This window comes from Carcharodon carcharias, chromosome 33 (genome assembly GCF_017639515.1).
Source record: "Carcharodon carcharias isolate sCarCar2 chromosome 33, sCarCar2.pri, whole genome shotgun sequence".
NCBI lineage: Eukaryota > Metazoa > Chordata > Chondrichthyes > Lamniformes > Lamnidae > Carcharodon > Carcharodon carcharias.
The window spans coordinates 15,696,975-15,716,336 of record NC_054499.1 but is presented as its reverse complement, the minus strand read 5'-3'; the positions used below and the strand labels follow the sequence as shown (position 1 = coordinate 15,716,336).

Sequence of the window (19,362 nt, the reverse complement as noted above, 5' to 3'; positions counted from 1 at the left end):
AAGTGGGGAGGATTAGGGACAGGCAACAGGAAATGAGGAAGATTGGGGACAGGAACCAGCAAATTGGAAGGATTGGCAGAGGGTACCCGTGAATGGAGGGAGAGGCACCAGTAAATCTGGAGGATTTGGGAGAGGCAGCAGTAAATGGAGTGGAATTGTGGACAGATACCAATGCAAGGGGTGGATTGGGGACAGGCACCAGTAAATGGGGAGGTTTGGGGGACAGGCACCAGTAAATGGGGAGGTTTGGGGGACAGGCACCAGTAAATGGGGAGGTTTGGGGGACAGGCACCAGTAAATGGGGAGGTTTGGGGGACAGGCACCAGTAAATGGGGAGGTTTGGGGGACAGGCACCAGTAAATGGGGAGGTTTGGGGGACAGGCACCAGTAATTGGGGAAGATTGGGGGAGAGGCACAAGTATATGTGGAGCATAGGGGACAGGTACCAGCAAATTGGAAGGATTGGCAGAGGGTACCCGTGAATGGAGGGAGATGCACCAATAAATTTGGAGGATTGGGGCGAGGCAGCAGTAAATGCGGTGGAATTGTGGACAGGTACCAATACAAGGGGTGGATTGGGGACATACACCAGTAAGTGGGGGGTTTGAGGGAGAGTAAATGGGGTGGATTGGAGGTGGGCACCAGTAAATGGGGAGGATTGGGGACAGGCACCACTAAATGGGACAGTTTGGGGGACATTCACCAGTAAAGTGAGAGGATTGGGGGACAGGCACCAGTAAATGGAGTGGAATTGGGGAGAGGCACCAGTAAATGGAGTGGAATTGGGGAGAGGCACCAGTAAATGGAGTGGAATTGGGGAGAGGCACCAGTAAATGGAGTGGAATTGGGGAGAGGCACCAGTAAATGGAGTGGAATTGGGGAGAGGCACCAGTAAATGGAGTGGAATTGGGGAGAGGCACCAGTAAATGGAGTGGAATTGGGAGAGGCACCAGTAAATGGAGTGGAATTGGGGAGAGGCACCAGTAAATGGAGTGGAATTGGGGAGAGGCACCAGTAAATGGAGTGGAATTGGGGAGAGGCACCAGTAAATGGAGTGGAATGGGGAGAGGCACCAGTAAATGGAGTGGAATTGGGGAGAGGCACCAGTAAATGGAGTGGAATTGGGGAGAGGCACCAGTAAATGGAGTGGAATTGGGGAGAGGCACCAGTAAATGGAGTGGAATTGGGGAGAGGCACCAGTAAATGGAGTGGAATTGGGGAGAGGCACCAGTAAATGGAGTGGAATTGGGGAGAGGCACCAGTAAATGGAGTGGAATTGGGGAGAGGCACCAGTAAATGGAGTGGAATTGGGGAGAGGCACCAGTAAATGGAGTGGAATTGGGGAGAGGCACCAGTAAATGGAGTGGAATTGGGGAGAGGCACCAGTAAATGGAGTGGAATTGGGGAGAGGCACCAGTAAATGGAGTGGAATTGGGGAGAGGCACCAGTAAATGGAGTGGAATTGGGGAGAGGCACCAGTAAATGGAGTGGAATTGGGGAGAGGCACCAGTAAATGGAGTGGAATTGGGGAGAGGCACCAGTAAATGGAGTGGAATTGGGGAGAGGCACCAGTAAATGGAGTGGAATTGGGGAGAGGCACCAGTAAATGGAGTGGAATTGGGGAGAGGCACCAGTAAATGGAGTGGAATTGGGGAGAGGCACCAGTAAATGGAGTGGAATTGGGGAGAGGCACCAGTAAATGGAGTGGAATTGGGGAGAGGCACCAGTAAATGGAGTGGAATTGGGGAGAGGCACCAGTAAATGGAGTGGAATTGGGGAGAGGCACCAGTAAATGGAGTGGAATTGGGGAGAGGCACCAGTAAATGGGGAGGATTGAGGACATGCACCAGTAAATGGGGAGGATTAGGGACAGGCAACAGGAAATGGGGAGGATTAGGGACAGGCAACAGGAAATGGGGAAGTTTGGGGACAGGTACCTGCCAATTGGAAGGATTGGCAGAGGGTACCCGTAAATGGAGGGAGAGGCACCAGTAAATCTGGAGGACCGAGGGAGAGGCAGCAGTAAATGCAGTGGAATTGTGGACAGGTACCAATACAAGGGGTGGATTGGGGACAGACACCTGTAAGTGGGGACGATTGCGGTGGGCACCTATAAATAGGGAGAATTGGGGGAGAGGCATAAGTAAATGAGGAGGATTGGCGAAGTCACCGGTAAATGGGTAGGACTGGGGACAGGAACCAGCAAATTGGAAGGATTGGGGGACAGTCACCAGTAAACGGGGAGGATTGGGGTCAGGCACCAGTAAATGGGGAGTTTTGGGGGACAGGAACCAGCAAATGGGGAGTATTGGGGTCAGGCACCAGTAAAAGGGGTGGATTGAGGACAGACCCCAGTAAGTAGGGAGGATTGCAGGCAAGGCACCAGTAAATGGGGGGGATTGTGGGAGGGCACCATTAAATTGGGAAGATTGGGGTCAGGCACCAGTAAATGGGGAGTATTAGGGGAAAAGCACCAGTAAATGGGGAGTATTAGGGGGAAAGGCACCAGTAAATGGGGAGTATTAGTGGAAAGGCACCAGTAAATGGGGAGTATTAGGGGAAAGGCACCAGTAAATGGGGAGTATTAGGGGAAAGGCACCAGTAAATGGGGAGTATTAGGGGAAAGGCACCAGTGAATGGGGAGTATTAGGGGAAAGGCACCAGTAAATAGGGAGTATTGGGTTCAGGCACCAGTAAATGGGGAGTATTGGGTTCAGGCACCAGTAAATGGGGAGTATTGGGTTCAGGCACCAGTAAATGGGGAGTATTGGGTTCAGGCACCAGTAAATGGGGAGTATTGGGTTCAGGCACCAGTAAATGGGGAGTATTGGGTTCAGGCACCAGTAAATGGGGAGTATTGGGGTCAGGCACCAGTAATTGGCGAGTGTTGGTGTCAGGCACCAGTAATTGGCGAGTGTTGGTATCAGGCGCCAGTACTTGGCGAGTATTGGGGGAGGGCACCAGTAATTGGCGAGGATTAGGGGAGGGCACCAGTAAATGGGGAGGATTGGGGACAGGCACCAGTAAATGGGGAGGATTAGGGACAGGCAACAGGAAATGGGGAGGATTAGGGACAGGCAACAGGAAATGGGGAAGTTTGGGGACAGGTACCTGCCAATTGGAAGGATTGGCAGAGGGTACCCGTAAATGGAGGGAGAGGCACCAGTAAATCTGGAGGACCGAGGGAGAGGCAGCAGTAAATGCAGTGGAATTGTGGACAGGTACCAATACAAGGGGTGGATTGGGGACAGACACCTGTAAGTGGGGACGATTGCGGTGGGCACCTATAAATAGGGAGAATTGGGGGAGAGGCATAAGTAAATGAGGAGGATTGGCGAAGTCACCGGTAAATGGGTAGGACTGGGGACAGGAACCAGCAAATTGGAAGGATTGGGGGACAGTCACCAGTAAACGGGGAGGATTGGGGTCAGGCACCAGTAAATGGGGAGTTTTGGGGGACAGGAACCAGCAAATGGGGAGTATTGGGGTCAGGCACCAGTAAAAGGGGTGGATTGAGGACAGACCGCAGTAAGTAGGGAGGATTGCAGGCAAGGCACCAGTAAATGGGGGGGATTGTGGGAGGGCACCATTAAATTGGGAAGATTGGGGTCAGGCACCAGTAAATGGGGAGTATTAGGGGAAAAGCACCAGTAAATGGGGAGTATTAGGGGAAAGGCACCAGTAAATGGGGAGTATTAGTGGAAAGGCACCAGTAAATGGGGAGTATTAGGGGAAAGGCACCAGTAAATGGGGAGTATTAGGGGAAAGGCACCAGTAAATGGGGAGTATTAGGGGAAAGGCACCAGTGAATGGGGAGTATTAGGGGAAAGGCACCAGTAAATAGGGAGTATTGGGTTCAGGCACCAGTAAATGGGGAGTATTGGGTTCAGGCACCAGTAAATGGGGAGTATTGGGTTCAGGCACCAGTAAATGGGGAGTATTGGGTTCAGGCACCAGTAAATGGGGAGTATTGGGTTCAGGCACCAGTAAATGGGGAGTATTGGGTTCAGGCACCAGTAAATGGGGAGTATTGGGGTCAGGCACCAGTAATTGGCGAGTGTTGGTGTCAGGCACCAGTAATTGGCGAGTGTTGGTATCAGGCGCCAGTACTTGGCGAGTATTGGGGGAGGGCACCAGTAATTGGCGAGGATTAGGGGAGGGCACCAGTAAATGGGGAGGATTGGGGACAGGCACCAGTAAGTGGGGAGGATTGGGGGAGAGGCACCAGTAAATGGGGAGGATTAGGGACAGGCAACAGGAAATGGGGAAGTTTGGGGACAGGAACCTGCCAATTAGAAGGATTGGCAGAGGGTACCCGTAAATGGAGGGAGAGGCACCAGTAAATCTGGAGGATTGGGGGAGAGGCAGCAGTAAATGCAGTGGAATTGTGGACAGGTACCAATACAAGGGGTGGATTGGGGACAGACACCTGTAAGTGGGGACGATTGCGGTGGGCACCTATAAATAGGGAGAATTGGGGGAGAGGCACAAGTAATTGAGGAGGATTGGCGAAGTCACTGGTAAATGGGTAGGACTGGGGACAGGAACCAGCAAATTGGAAGGATTGGGGGACAGTCACCAGTAAATGGGGGGGATTGGAGGACAGGCACCAGTAAATGGGGAGGTTTGGGGCAGGCACCAGTAAGTGGGGAGGATTGCAGGCAAGGCACCGGTAAATGGGGGGATTGTGGGAGGGCACCATTAAATTGGGAAGATTGGGGTCAGGCACCAGTAAATGGGGAGTATTAGGGGAAAAAGCACCAGTAAATGGGGAGTATTAGGGGAAAGGCACCAGTAAATGGGGAGTATTAGTGGAAAGGCACCAGTAAATGGGGAGTATTAGGGGAAAGGCACCAGTAAATGGGGAGTATTAGGGGAAAGGCACCAGTAAATGGGGAGTATTGGGTTCAGGCACCAGTAAATGGGGAGTATTGGGTTCAGGCACCAGTAAATGGGGAGTATTGGGTTCAGGCACCAGTAAATGGGGAGTAATTGGGGTCAGGCACCAGTAAATGGTGAGTATTGGGGTCAGGCACCAGTAAATGGTGAGTATTGGGGTCAGGCACCAGTAAATGGTGAGTATTGGGTCAGGCACCAGTAAATGGGGAGTATTGGGGTCAGGCACCAGTAAATGGGGAGTATTGGGGTCAGGCACCAGTAAATGGGGAGTGTTGGTGTCAGGCACCAGTAAATGGGGAGTATTGGGGTCAGGCACCAGTAAATGGGGAGTATTGGTGTCAGGCACCAGTAAATGGGGAGTATTGGGGTCAGGCACCAGTAAATGGGGAGTATTGGGGTCAGGCACCAGTAAATGGGGAGTATTGGGGTCAGGCACCAGTAAATGGGGAGTATTGGGGTCAGGCACCAGTAAATGGGGAGTATTGGGGTCAGGCACCACTAATTGGCGAGTATTGGTGTCAGGCACCACTAATTGGCGAGTGTTGGTGTCAGGCACCAGTAATTGGCGAGTGTTGGTGTCAGGCACAAGTAATTGGCGAGTGTTGGTGTCAGGCACACGTAATTGGCGAGTGTTGGTGTCAGGCACAAGTAATTGGCGAGTTTTGGTGTCAGGCACCAGTAATTGGCGAGTGTTGGTGTCAGGCACCAGTAATTGGCGAGTGTTGGTGTCAGGCACCAGTAATTGGCGAGTGTTGGTGTCAGGCACCAGTAATTGGCGAGTGTTGGTGTCAGGCACCAGTAATTGGCGAGTGTTGGTGTCAGGCGCCAGTAATTGGCGAGTGTTGGTGTCAGGCGCCAGTAATTGGCGAGTGTTGGTGTCAGGCGCCAGTAATTGGCGAGTGTTGGTGTCAGGCGCCAGTAATTGGCGAGTGTTGGTGTCAGGCGCCAGTAATTGGCGAGTGTTGGTGTCAGGCGCCAGTAATTGGCGAGTGTTGGTGTCAGGCGCCAGTAATTGGCGAGTGTTGGTGTCAGGCGCCAGTAATTGGCGAGTGTTGGTGTCAGGCGCCAGGAATTGGCGAGTGTTGGTGTCAGGCGCCAGGAATTGGCGAGTGTTGGTGTCAGGCGCCAGGAATTGGCGAGTGTTGGTGTCAGGCGCCAGGAATTGGCGAGTGTTGGTGTCAGGCGCCAGGAATTGGCGAGTGTTGGTGTCAGGCGCCAGGAATTGGCGAGTGTTGGTGTCAGGCGCCAGGAATTGGCGAGTGTTGGTGTCAGGCGCCAGGAATTGGCGAGTATTGGTGTCAGGCGCCAGGAATTGGCGAGTATTGGTGTCAGGCACCAGGAATTGGCGAGTATTGGTGTCAGGCGCCAGGAATTGGCGAGTATTGGTGTCAGGCACCAGGAATTGGCGAGTATTGGTGTCAGGCACCAGGAATTGGCGAGTATTGGTGTCAGGCACCAGGAATTGGCGAGTATTGGTGTCAGGCACCAGGAATTGGCGAGTATTGGTGTCAGGCACCAGGAATTGGCGAGTATTGGTGTCAGGCACCAGGAATTGGCGAGTATTGGTGTCAGGCACCAGGAATTGGCGCGTATTGGTGTCAGGCACCAGGAATTGGCGCGTATTGGTGTCAGGCACCAGGAATTGGCGCGTATTGGTGTCAGGCACCAGGAATTGGCGCGTATTGGTGTCAGGCACCAGGAATTGGCGCGTATTGGTGTCAGGCACCAGGGATTGGCGCGTATTGGTGTCAGGCACCAGGGATTGGCGCGTATTGGTGTCAGGCACCAGGGATTGGCGCGTATTGGTGTCAGGCACCAGGAATTGGCGCGTATTGGTGTCAGGCACCAGGAATTGGCGCGTATTGGTGTCAGGCACCAGGAATTGGCGCGTATTGGTGTCAGGCACCAGGAATTGGCGCGTATTGGTGTCAGGCACCAGTAATTGGAGAGTGTTGGTGTCAGGCACCATAATTGGCGAGTGTTGGTGTCAGGCACCAGTAATTGGCGAGTGTTGGTGTCAGGCACCAGTAATTGGCGAGTGTTGGTGTCAGGCACCAGTAATTGGCGAGTGTTGGTGTCAGGCACCAGTAATTGGCGAGTGTTGGTGTCAGGCACCAGTAATTGGCGAGTGTTGGTGTCAGGCACCAGTAATTGGCGAGTGTTGGTGTCAGGCACCAGTAATTGGCGAGTGTTGGTGTCAGGCACCAGTACTTGGCGAGTGTTGGTGTCAGTCACCAGTAATTGGCGAGTGTTTGTGTCAGTCACCAGTACTTGGCGAGTGTTGGTGTCAGTCACCAGTACTTGGCGAGTGTTGGTGTCAGTCACCAGTACTTGGCGAGTGTTGGTGTCAGTCACCAGTACTTGGCGAGTGTTGGTGTCAGTCACCAGTACTTGGCGAGTGTTGGTGTCAGGCACCAGTACTTGGCGAGTGTTGGTGTCAGGCACCAGTACTTGGCGAGTGTTGGTGTCAGGCACCAGTACTTGGCGAGTGTTGGTGTCAGGCACCAGTACTTGGCGAGTGTTGGTGTCAGGCACCAGTACTTGGCGAGTGTTGGTGTCAGGCACCAGTACTTGGCGAGTGTTGGTGTCAGGCACCAGTACTTGGCGAGTGTTGGTGTCAGGCACCAGTACTTGGCGAGTGTTGGTGTCGGGCACCAGTACTTGGCGAGTGTTGGTGTCGGGCACCAGTACTTGGCGAGTATTGGGGGAGGGCACCAGTAATTGGCGAGGATTAGGGGAGGGCACCAGTAAGTGGGGAGGATTGGGGGAGAGGCACCAGTAAATGGGGAGGATTAGGGACAGGCAACAGGAAATGGGGAAGTTTGGGGACAGGAACCTGCCAATTAGAAGGATTGGCAGAGGGTACCCGTAAATGGAGGGAGAGGCACCAGTAAATCTGGAGGATTGGGGGAGAGGCAGCAGTAAATGCAGTGGAATTGTGGACAGGTACCAATACAAGGGGTGGATTGGGGACAGACACCTGTAAGTGGGGACGATTGCGGTGGGCACCTATAAATAGGGAGAATTGGGGGAGAGGCACAAGTAATTGAGGAGGATTGGCGAAGTCACCGGTAAATGGGTAGGACTGGGGACAGGAACCAGCAAATTGGAAGGATTGGGGGACAGTCACCAGTAAATGGGGGGGATTGGAGGACAGGCACCAGTAAATGGGGAGGTTTGGGGCAGGCACCAGTAAGTGGGGAGGATTGCAGGCAAGGCACCGGTAAATGGGGGGGATTGTGGGAGGGCACCATTAAATTGGGAAGATTGGGGTCAGGCACCAGTAAATGGGGAGTATTAGGGGAAAAGCACCAGTAAATGGGGAGTATTAGGGGAAAGGCACCAGTAAATGGGGAGTATTAGTGGAAAGGCACCAGTAAATGGGGAGTATTAGTGGAAAGGCACCAGTAAATGGGGAGTATTGGGGTCAGGCACCAGTAAATGGGGAGTATTGGGGTCAGGCACCAGTAAATGGGGAGTATTGGGTTCAGGCACCAGTAAATGGGGAGTATTGGGTTCAGGCACCAGTAAATGGGGAGTATTGGGGTCAGGCACCAGTAAATGGGGAGTATTGGGGTCAGGCACCACTAATTGGCGAGTATTGGTGTCAGGCACCACTAATTGGCGAGTGTTGGTGTCAGGCACCAGTAATTGGCGAGTGTTGGTGTCAGGCACAAGTAATTGGCGAGTGTTGGTGTCAGGCACACGTAATTGGCGAGTGTTGGTGTCAGGCACAAGTAATTGGCGAGTGTTGGTGTCAGGCACCAGTAATTGGCGAGTGTTGGTGTCAGGCACCAGTAATTGGCGAGTGTTGGTGTCAGGCACCAGTAATTGGCGAGTGTTGGTGTCAGGCACCAGTAATTGGCGAGTGTTGGTGTCAGGCACCAGTAATTGGCGAGTGTTGGTGTCAGGCACCAGTAATTGGCGAGTGTTGGTGTCAGGCACCAGTAATTGGCGAGTGTTGGTGTCAGGCACCAGTAATTGGCGAGTGTTGGTGTCAGGCACCAGTAATTGGCGAGTGTTGGTGTCAGGCACCAGTAATTGGCGAGTGTTGGTGTCAGGCACCAGTAATTGGCGAGTGTTGGTGTCAGGCACCAGTAATTGGCGCGTGTTGGTGTCAGGCACCAGTAATTGGCGCGTGTTGGTGTCAGGCACCAGTAATTGGCGCGTGTTGGTGTCAGGCGCCAGTAATTGGCGCGTGTTGGTTTCAGGCGCCAGTAATTGGCGCGTGTTGGTGTCAGGCGCCAGTAATTGGCGCGTGTTGGTGTCAGGCGCCAGTAATTGGCGCGTGTTGGTGTCAGGCGCCAGTAATTGGCGAGTGTTGGTGTCAGGCGCCAGTAATTGGCGAGTGTTGGTGTCAGGCGCCAGTAATTGGCGAGTGTTGGTGTCAGGCGCCAGTAATTGGCGAGTGTTGGTGTCAGGCGCCAGTAATTGGCGAGTGTTGGTGTCAGGCGCCAGTAATTGGCGAGTGTTGGTGTCAGGCGCCAGTAATTGGCGAGTGTTGGTGTCAGGCGCCAGTAATTGGCGAGTGTTGGTGTCAGGCGCCAGGAATTGGCGAGTGTTGATGTCAGGCGCCAGGAATTGGCGAGTGTTGGTGTCAGGCGCCAGGAATTGGCGAGTGTTGGTGTCAGGCGCCAGGAATTGGCGAGTGTTGGTGTCAGGCGCCAGGAATTGGCGAGTATTGGTGTCAGGCACCAGGAATTGGCGAGTATTGGTGTCAGGCACCAGGAATTGGCGAGTATTGGTGTCAGGCACCAGGAATTGGCGAGTATTGGTGTCAGGCACCAGGAATTGGCGAGTATTGGTGTCAGGCACCAGGAATTGGCGAGTATTGGTGTCAGGCACCAGGAATTGGCGAGTATTGGTGTCAGGCACCAGGAATTGGCGAGTATTGGTGTCAGGCACCAGGAATTGGCGAGTATTGGTGTCAGGCACCAGGAATTGGCGAGTATTGGTGTCAGGCACCAGGAATTGGCGAGTATTGGTGTCAGGCACCAGGAATTGGCGAGTATTGGTGTCAGGCACCAGGAATTGGCGCGTATTGGTGTCAGGCACCAGGAATTGGCGCGTATTGGTGTCAGGCACCAGGAATTGGCGCGTATTGGTGTCAGGCACCAGGAATTGGCGCGTATTGGTGTCAGGCACCAGGAATTGGCGCGTATTGGTGTCAGGCACCAGGGATTGGCGCGTATTGGTGTCAGGCACCAGGGATTGGCGCGTATTGGTGTCAGGCACCAGGGATTGGCGCGTATTGGTGTCAGGCACCAGGAATTGGCGCGTATTGGTGTCAGGCACCAGGAATTGGCGCGTATTGGTGTCAGGCACCAGGAATTGGCGCGTATTGGTGTGAGGCACCAGGAATTGGCGCGTATTGGTGTGAGGCACCAGGAATTGGCGCGTGTTGGTGTCAGGCACCAGTAATTGGAGAGTGTTGTTGTCAGGCACCATAATTGGCGAGTGTTGGTGTCAGGCACCAGTAATTGGCGAGTGTTGGTGTCAGGCACCAGTAATTGGCGAGTGTTGGTGTCAGGCACCAGTAATTGGCGAGTGTTGGTGTCAGGCACCAGTAATTGGCGAGTGTTGGTGTCAGGCACCAGTAATTGGCGAGTGTTGGTGTCAGGCACCAGTAATTGGCGAGTGTTGGTGTCAGTCACCAGTACTTGGCGAGTGTTGGTGTCAGTCACCAGTACTTGGCGAGTGTTGGTGTCAGTCACCAGTACTTGGCGAGTGTTGGTGTCAGTCACCAGTACTTGGCGAGTGTTGGTGTCAGTCACCAGTACTTGGCGAGTGTTGGTGTCAGGCACCAGTACTTGGCGAGTGTTGGTGTCAGGCACCAGTACTTGGCGAGTGTTGGTGTCAGGCACCAGTACTTGGCGAGTGTTGGTGTCAGGCACCAGTACTTGGCGAGTGTTGGTGTCAGGCACCAGTACTTGGCGAGTGTTGGTGTCAGGCACCAGTACTTGGCGAGTGTTGGTGTCAGGCACCAGTACTTGGCGAGTGTTGGTGTCAGGCACCAGTACTTGGCGAGTGTTGGTGTCAGGCACCAGTACTTGGCGAGTGTTGGTGTCGGGCACCAGTACTTGGCGAGTGTTGGTGTCGGGCACCAGTACTTGGCGAGGATTAGGGGAGGGCACCAGTAAGTGGGGAGGATTGGGGGAGAGGCACCAGTAAATGGGGAGGATTAGGGACAGGCAACAGGAAATGGGGAAGTTTGGGGACAGGAACCTGCCAATTAGAAGGATTGGCAGAGGGTACCCGTAAATGGAGGGAGAGGCACCAGTAAATCTGGAGGATTGGGGGAGAGGCAGCAGTAAATGCAGTGGAATTGTGGACAGGTACCAATACAAGGGGTGGATTGGGGACAGACACCTGTAAGTGGGGACGATTGCGGTGGGCACCTATAAATAGGGAGAATTGGGGGAGAGGCACAAGTAATTGAGGAGGATTGGCGAAGTCACCGGTAAATGGGTAGGACTGGGGACAGGAACCAGCAAATTGGAAGGATTGGGGGACAGTCACCAGTAAATGGGGGGGATTGGAGGACAGGCACCAGTAAATGGGGAGGTTTGGGGCAGGCACCAGTAAGTGGGGAGGATTGCAGGCAAGGCACCGGTAAATGGGGGGGATTGTGGGAGGGCACCATTAAATTGGGAAGATTGGGGTCAGGCACCAGTAAATGGGGAGTATTAGGGGAAAAGCACCAGTAAATGGGGAGTATTAGGGGAAAGGCACCAGTAAATGGGGAGTATTAGTGGAAAGGCACCAGTAAATGGGGAGTATTAGTGGAAAGGCACCAGTAAATGGGGAGTATTAGGGGAAAGGCACCAGTAAATGGGGAGTATTAGGGGAAAGGCACCAGTAAATGGGGAGTATTGGGTTCAGGCACCAGTAAATGGGGAGTATTGGGTTCAGGCACCAGTAAATGGGGAGTATTGGGTTCAGGCACCAGTAAATGGTGAGTATTGGGGTCAGGCACCAGTAAATGGTGAGTATTGGGGTCAGGCACCAGTAAATGGTGAGTATTGGGGTCAGGCACCAGTAAATGGGGAGTATTGGGGTCAGGCACCAGTAAATGGGGAGTACTGGGGTCAGGCACCAGTAAATGGGGAGTATTGGGGTCAGGCACCAGTAAATGGGGAGTATTGGGGTCAGGCACCAGTAAATGGGGAGTATTGGGGTCAGGCACCAGTAAATGGGGAGTATTGGGGTCAGGCACCAGTAAATGGGGAGTATTGGGGTCAGGCACCAGTAAATGGGGAGTATTGGGGTCAGGCACCAGTAAATGGGGAGTATTGGGGTCAGGCACCAGTAAATGGGGAGTATTGGGGTCAGGCACCAGTAAATGGGGAGTATTGGGGTCAGGCACCACTAATTGGCGAGTATTGGTGTCAGGCACCACTAATTGGCGAGTGTTGGTGTCAGGCACCACTAATTGGCGAGTGTTGGTGTCAGGCACCAGTAATTGGCGAGTGTTGGTGTCAGGCACCAGTAATTGGCGAGTGTTGGTGTCAGGCACCAGTAATTGGCGAGTGTTGGTGTCAGGCACCAGTAATTGGCGAGTGTTGGTGTCAGGCACCAGTAATTGGCGAGTGTTGGTGTCAGGCACCAGTAATTGGCGAGTGTTGGTGTCAGGCACCAGTAATTGGCGAGTGTTGGTGTCAGGCACCAGTAATTGGCGAGTGTTGGTGTCAGGCACCAGTAATTGGCGAGTGTTGGTGTCAGGCACCAGTAATTGGCGAGTGTTGGTGTCAGGCACCAGTAATTGGCGAGTGTTGGTGTCAGGCACCAGTAATTGGCGAGTGTTGGTGTCAGGCACCAGTAATTGGCGAGTGTTGGTGTCAGGCACCAGTAATTGGCGAGTGTTGGTGTCAGGCACCAGTAATTGGCGCGTGTTGGTGTCAGGCACCAGTAATTGGCGCGTGTTGGTGTCAGGCACCAGTAATTGGCGCGTGTTGGTGTCAGGCGCCAGTAATTGGCGCGTGTTGGTGTCAGGCGCCAGTAATTGGCGCGTGTTGGTGTCAGGCGCCAGTAATTGGCGCGTGTTGGTGTCAGGCGCCAGTAATTGGCGCGTGTTGGTGTCAGGCGCCAGTAATTGGCGCGTGTTGGTGTCAGGCGCCAGTAATTGGCGAGTGTTGGTGTCAGGCGCCAGTAATTGGCGAGTGTTGGTGTCAGGCGCCAGTAATTGGCGAGTGTTGGTGTCGGGCGCCAGTAATTGGCGAGTGTTGGTGTCGGGCGCCAGTAATTGGCGAGTGTTGGTGTCGGGCGCCAGTAATTGGCGAGTGTTGGTGTCGGGCGCCAGTAATTGGCGAGTGTTGGTGTCGGGCGCCAGTAATTGGCGAGTGTTGGTGTCAGGCGCCAGTAATTGGCGAGTGTTGGTGTCAGGCGCCAGTAATTGGCGAGTGTTGGTGTCAGGCGCCAGTAATTGGCGAGTGTTGGTGTCAGGCGCCAGTAATTGGCGAGTGTTGGTGTCAGGCGCCAGGAATTGGCGAGTATTGGTGTCAGGCGCCAGGAATTGTCGAGTATTGGTGTCAGGCGCCAGGAATTGTCGAGTATTGGTGTCAGGCGCCAGGAATTGGCGAGTATTGGTGTCAGGCACCAGGAATTGGCGAGTATTGGTGTCAGGCACCAGGAATTGGCGAGTATTGGTGTCAGGCACCAGGAATTGGCGAGTATTGGTGTCAGGCACCAGGAATTGGCGAGTATTGGTATCAGGCACCAGGAATTGGCGAGTATTGGTGTCAGGCACCAGGAATTGGCGAGTATTGGTGTCAGGCACCAGGAATTGGCGAGTATTGGTGTCAGGCACCAGGGATTGGCGAGTATTGGTGTCAGGCACCAGGGATTGGCGAGTATTGGTGTCAGGCACCAGGGATTGGCGCGTATTGGTGTCAGGCACCAGGGATTGGCGCGTATTGGTGTCAGGCACCAGGGATTGGCGCGTATTGGTGTCAGGCACCAGGAATTGGCGCGTATTGGTGTCAGGCACCAGGAATTGGCGCGTATTGGTGTCAGGCACCAGGAATTGGCGCGTATTGGTGTCAGGCACCAGGAATTGGCGCGTGTTGGTGTCAGGCACCAGGAATTGGCGAGTGTTGGTGTCAGGCACCAGTAATTGGAGAGTGTTGGTGTCAGGCACCATAATTGGCGAGTGTTGGTGTCAGGCACCAGTAATTGGCGAGTGTTGGTGTCAGGCACCAGTAATTGGCGAGTGTTGGTGTCAGGCACCAGTAATTGGCGAGTGTTGGTGTCAGGCACCAGTAATTGGCGAGTGTTGGTGTCAGGCACCAGTAATTGGCGAGTGTTGGTGTCAGGCACCAGTAATTGGCGAGTGTTGGTGTCAGGCACCAGTACTTGGCGAGTGTTGGTGTCAGTCACCAGTACTTGGCGAGTGTTGGTGTCAGTCACCAGTACTTGGCGAGTGTTGGTGTCAGTCACCAGTACTTGGCGAGTGTTGGTGTCAGTCACCAGTACTTGGCGAGTGTTGGTGTCAGTCACCAGTACTTGGCGAGTGTTGGTGTCAGGCACCAGTACTTGGCGAGTGTTGGTGTCAGGCACCAGTACTTGGCGAGTGTTGGTGTCAGGCACCAGTACTTGGCGAGTGTTGGTGTCAGGCACCAGTACTTGGCGAGTGTTGGTGTCAGGCACCAGTACTTGGCGAGTGTTGGTGTCAGGCACCAGTACTTGGCGAGTGTTGGTGTCAGGCACCAGTACTTGGCGAGTGTTGGTGTCAGGCACCAGTACTTGGCGAGTGTTGGTGTCAGGCACCAGTACTTGGCGAGTGTTGGTGTCAGGCACCAGTACTTGGCGAGTGTTGGTGTCAGGCACCAGTACTTGGCGAGTGTTGGTGTCAGGCACCAGTACTTGGCGAGTGTTGGTGTCAGGCACCAGTACTTGGCGAGTGTTGGTGTCAGGCACCAGTACTTGGCGAGTGTTGGTGTCAGGCACCAGTACTTGGCGAGTGTTGGTGTCAGGCACCAGTACTTGGCGAGTGTTGGTGTCAGGCACCAGTACTTGGCGAGTGTTGGTGTCAGGCACCAGTACTTGGCGAGTATTGGGGGAGGGCACCAGTAATTGGCGAGGATTAGGGGAGGGCACCAGTAAATGGGGAGAATTGGGGACAGGCACCAGTAAGTGGGGAGGATTGGGGGAGAGGCACCAGTAAATGGGGAGGATTAGGGACAGGCAACAGGAAATGGGGAAGTTTGGGGACAGGAACCTGCCAATTAGAAGGATTGGCAGAGGGTACCCGTAAATGGAGGGAGAGGCACCAGTAAATCTGGAGGATTGGGGGAGAGGCAGCAGTAAATGCAGTGGAATTGTGGACAGGTACCAATACAAGGGGTGGATTGGGGACAGACACCTGTAAGTGGGGACGATTGCGGTGGGCACCTATAAATAGGGAGAATTGGGGGAGAGGCACAAGTAATTGAGGAGGATTGGCGAAGTCACCGGTAAATGGGTAGGACTGGGGACAGGAACCAGCAAATTGGAAGGATTGGGGGACAGTCACCAGTAAATGGGGGGGATTGGAGGACAGGCACCAGTAAATGGGGAGGTTTGGGGCAGGCACCAGTAAGTGGGGAGGATTGCAGGCAAGGCACCGGTAAATGGGGGGGATTGTGGGAGGGCACCATTAAATTGGGAAGATTGGGGTCAGGCACCAGTAAATGGGGAGTATTAGGGGAAAAGCACCAGTAAATGGGGAGTATTAGGGGAAAGGCACCAGTAAATGGGGAGTATTAGTGGAAAGGCACCAGTAAATGGGGAGTATTAGTGGAAAGGCACCAGTAAATGGGGAGTATTAGGGGAAAGGCACCAGTAAATGGGGAGTATTAGGGGAAAGGCACCAGTAAATGGGGAGTATTGGGTTCAGGCACCAGTAAATGGGGAGTATTGGGTTCAGGCACCAGTAAATGGGGAGTATTGGGTTCAGGCACCAGTAAATGGGGAGTATTGGGGTCAGGCACCAGTAAATGGTGAGTATTGGGGTCAGGCACCAGTAAATGGTGAGTATTGGGGTCAGGCACCAGTAAATGGTGAGTATTGGGGTCAGGCACCAGTAAATGGGGAGTATTGGGGTCAGGCACCAGTAAATGGGGAGTACTGGGGTCAGGCACCAGTAAATGGGGAGTATTGGGGTCAGGCACCACTAATTGGCGAGTATTGGGGTCAGGCACCACTAATTGGCGAGTATTGGTGTCAGGCACCACTAATTGGCGAGTGTTGGTGTCAGGCACCACTAATTGGCGAGTGTTGGTGTCAGGCACCAGTAATTTGCGAGTGTTGGTGTCAGGCACAAGTAATTGGCGAGTGTTGGTGTCAGGCACAAGTAATTGGCGAGTGTTGGTGTCAGGCACCAGTAATTGGCGAGTGTTGGTGTCAGGCACCAGTAATTGGCGAGTGTTGGTGTCAGGCACCAGTAATTGGCGAGTGTTGGTGTCAGGCACCAGTAATTGGCGAGTGTTGGTGTCAGGCACCAGGAATTGGCGCGTATTGGTGTCAGGCACCAAGAATTGGCGCGTATTGGTGTCAGGCACCAGGAATTGGCGCATATTGGTGTCAGGCACCAGGAATTGGAGAGTGTTGGTGTCAGGCACCAGTAATTGGAGAGTGTTGGTGTCAGGCACCATAATTGGAGAGTGTTGGTGTCAGGCACCAGTAATTGGCGAGTGTTGGTGTCAGGCACCAGTAATTGGCGAGTGTTGGTGTCAGGCACCAGTAATTGGCGATTGTTGGTGTCAGGCACCAGTAATTGGCGAGTGTTGGTGTCAGGCACCAGTAATTGGCGAGTGTTGGTGTCAGGCACCAGTAATTGGCGAGTGTTGGTGTCAGGCACCAGTAATTGGCGAGTGTTGGTGTCAGGCACCAGTAATTGGCGAGTGTTGGTGTCAGGCACCAGTACTTGGCGAGTGTTGGTGTCAGGCACCAGTACTTGGCCAGTGTTGGTGTCAGGCACCAGTGCTTGGCGAGTGTTGGTGTCAGTCACCAGTGCTTGGCGAGTGTTGGTGTCAGTCACCAGTGCTTGGCGAGTGTTGGTGTCAGGCACCAGTGCTTGGCGAGTGTTGGTGTCAGGCACCAGTGCTTGGCGAGTGTTGGTGTCAGGCACCAGTGCTTGGCGAGTGTTGGTGTCAGGCACCAGTGCTTGGCGAGTGTTGGTGTCAGGCACCAGTGCTTGGCGAGGTGTTGGTGTCAGGCACCAGTGCTTGGCGAGTGTTGGTGTCAGGCACCAGTGCTTGGCGAGTGTTGGTGTCAGGCACCAGTGCTTGGCGAGTGTTTGGTGTCAGGCACCAGTGCTTGGCGAGTGTTGGTGTCAGGCACCAGTGCTTGGCGAGTGTTGGTGTCAGGCACCAGTGCTTGGCGAGTGTTGGTGTCAGGCACCAGTGCTTGGCGAGTGTTGGTGTCAGGCACCAGTGCTTGGCGAGTGTTGGTGTCAGGCACCAGTGCTTGGCGAGTGTTGGTGTCAGGCACCAGTGCTTGGCGAGTGTTGGTGTCAGGCACCAGTGCTTGGCGAGTGTTGGTGTCAGGCACCAGTGCTTGGCGAGTGTTGGTGTCAGGCACCAGTGCTTGGCGAGTGTTGGTGTCAGGCACCAGTGCTTGGCGAGTGTTGGTGTCAGGCACCAGTGCTTGGCGAGTGTTGGTGTCAGGCACCAGTGCTTGGCGAGTGTTGGTGTCAGGCACCAGTGCTTGGCGAGTGTTGGTGTCAGGCACCAGTGCTTGGCGAGTGTTGGTGTCAGGCACCAGTGCTTGGCGAGTGTTGGTGTCAGGCACCAGTGCTTGGCGAGTGTTGGTGTCAGGCACCAGTGCTTGGCGAGTGTTGGTGTCAGGCACCAGTGCTTGGCGAGTGTTGGTGTCAGGCACCAGTGCTTGGCGAGTGTTGGTGTCAGGCACCAGTGCTTGGCGAGTGTTGGTGTCAGGCACCAGTGCTTGGCGAGTGTTGGTGTCAGGCACCAGTGCTTGGCGAGTGTTGGTGTCAGGCACCAGTGCTTGGCGAGTGTTGGTGTCAGGCACCAGTGCTTGGCGAGTGTTGGTGTCAGGCACCAGTGCTTGGCGAGTGTTGGTGTCAGGCACCAGTGCTTGGCGAGTGTTGGTGTCAGGCACCAGTGCTTGGCGAGTGTTGGTGTCAGGCACCAGTGCTTGGCGAGTGTTGGTGTCAGGCACCAGTGCTTGGCGAGTGTTGGTGTCAGGCACCAGTGCTTGGCGAGTGTTGGTGTCAGGCACCAGTGCTTGGCGAGTGTTGGTGTCAGGCACCAGTGCTTGGCGAGTGTTGGTGTCAGGCACCAGTGCTTGGCGAGTGTTGGTGTCAGGCACCAGTGCTTGGCGAGTGTTGGTGTCAGGCACCAGTGCTTGGCGAGTGTTGGTGTCAGGCACCAGTGCTTGGCGAGTGTGGGTGTCAGGCACCAGTGCTTGGCGAGTGTGGGTGTCAGGCACCAGTGCTTGGCGAGTGTTGGTGTCAGGCACCAGTGCTTGGCGAGTGTTGGTGTCAGGCACCAGTGCTTGGCGAGTGTTGGTGTCAGGCACCAGTGCTTGGCGAGTGTTGGTGTCAGGCACCAGTGCTTGGCGAGTGTTGGTGTCAGGCACCAGTACTTGGCGAGTGTTGGTGTCAGGCACCAGTACTTGGCGAGTATTGGGGGAGGGCACCAGTAATTGGCGAGGATTAGGGGAGGGCACCAGTAAATGGGGAGGATTGGGGACAGGCACCAGTAAGTGGGGAGGATTAGGGACAGGCAACAGGAAATGGGGAAGTTTGGGGACAGGAACCTGCCAATTAGAAGGATTGGCAGAGGGTACCCGTAAATGGAGGGAGAGGCACCAGTAAATCTGGAGGATTGGGGGAGAGGCAGCAGTAAATGCAGTGGAATTGTGGACAGGTACCAATACAAGGGGTGGATTGGGGACAGACACCTGTAAGTGGGGACGATTGCGGTGGGCACCTATAAATAGGGAGAATTGGGGGAGAGGCACAAGTAATTGAGGAGGATTGGCGAAGTCACCGGTAAATGGGTAGGACTGGGGACAGGAACCAGCAAATTGGAAGGATTGGGGGACAGTCACCAGTAAATGGGGGGGATTGGAGGACAGGCACCAGTAAATGGGGAGGTTTGGGGCAGGCACCAGTAAGTGGGGAGGATTGCAGGCAAGGCACCGGTAAATGGGGGGGATTGTGGGAGGGCACCATTAAATTGGGAAGATTGGGGTCAGGCACCAGTAAATGGGGAGTATTAGGGGAAAAGCACCAGTAACTGGGGAGTATTAGGGGAAAGGCACCAGTAAATGGGGAGTATTAGTGGAAAGGCACCAGTAAATGGGGAGTATTAGTGGAAAGGCACCAGTAAATGGGGAGTATTAGGGGAAAGACACCAGTAAATGGGGAGTATTAGGGGAAAGGCACCAGTAAATGGGGAGTATTGGGTTCAGGCACCAGTAAATGGGGAGTATTGGGTTCAGGCACCAGTAAATGGGGAG

At 54.2% G+C, this 19,362-nt stretch overlaps 1 protein-coding gene across 1 annotated transcript in view; it reads left to right on the top strand.

The window, feature by feature from the left end:
• Nucleotides 1-19,362, top strand: part of LOC121272260 (TSC22 domain family protein 4-like) — a 129,618-nt gene that overhangs the window by 26,074 nt on the left and 84,182 nt on the right. The window lies entirely within an intron of this gene.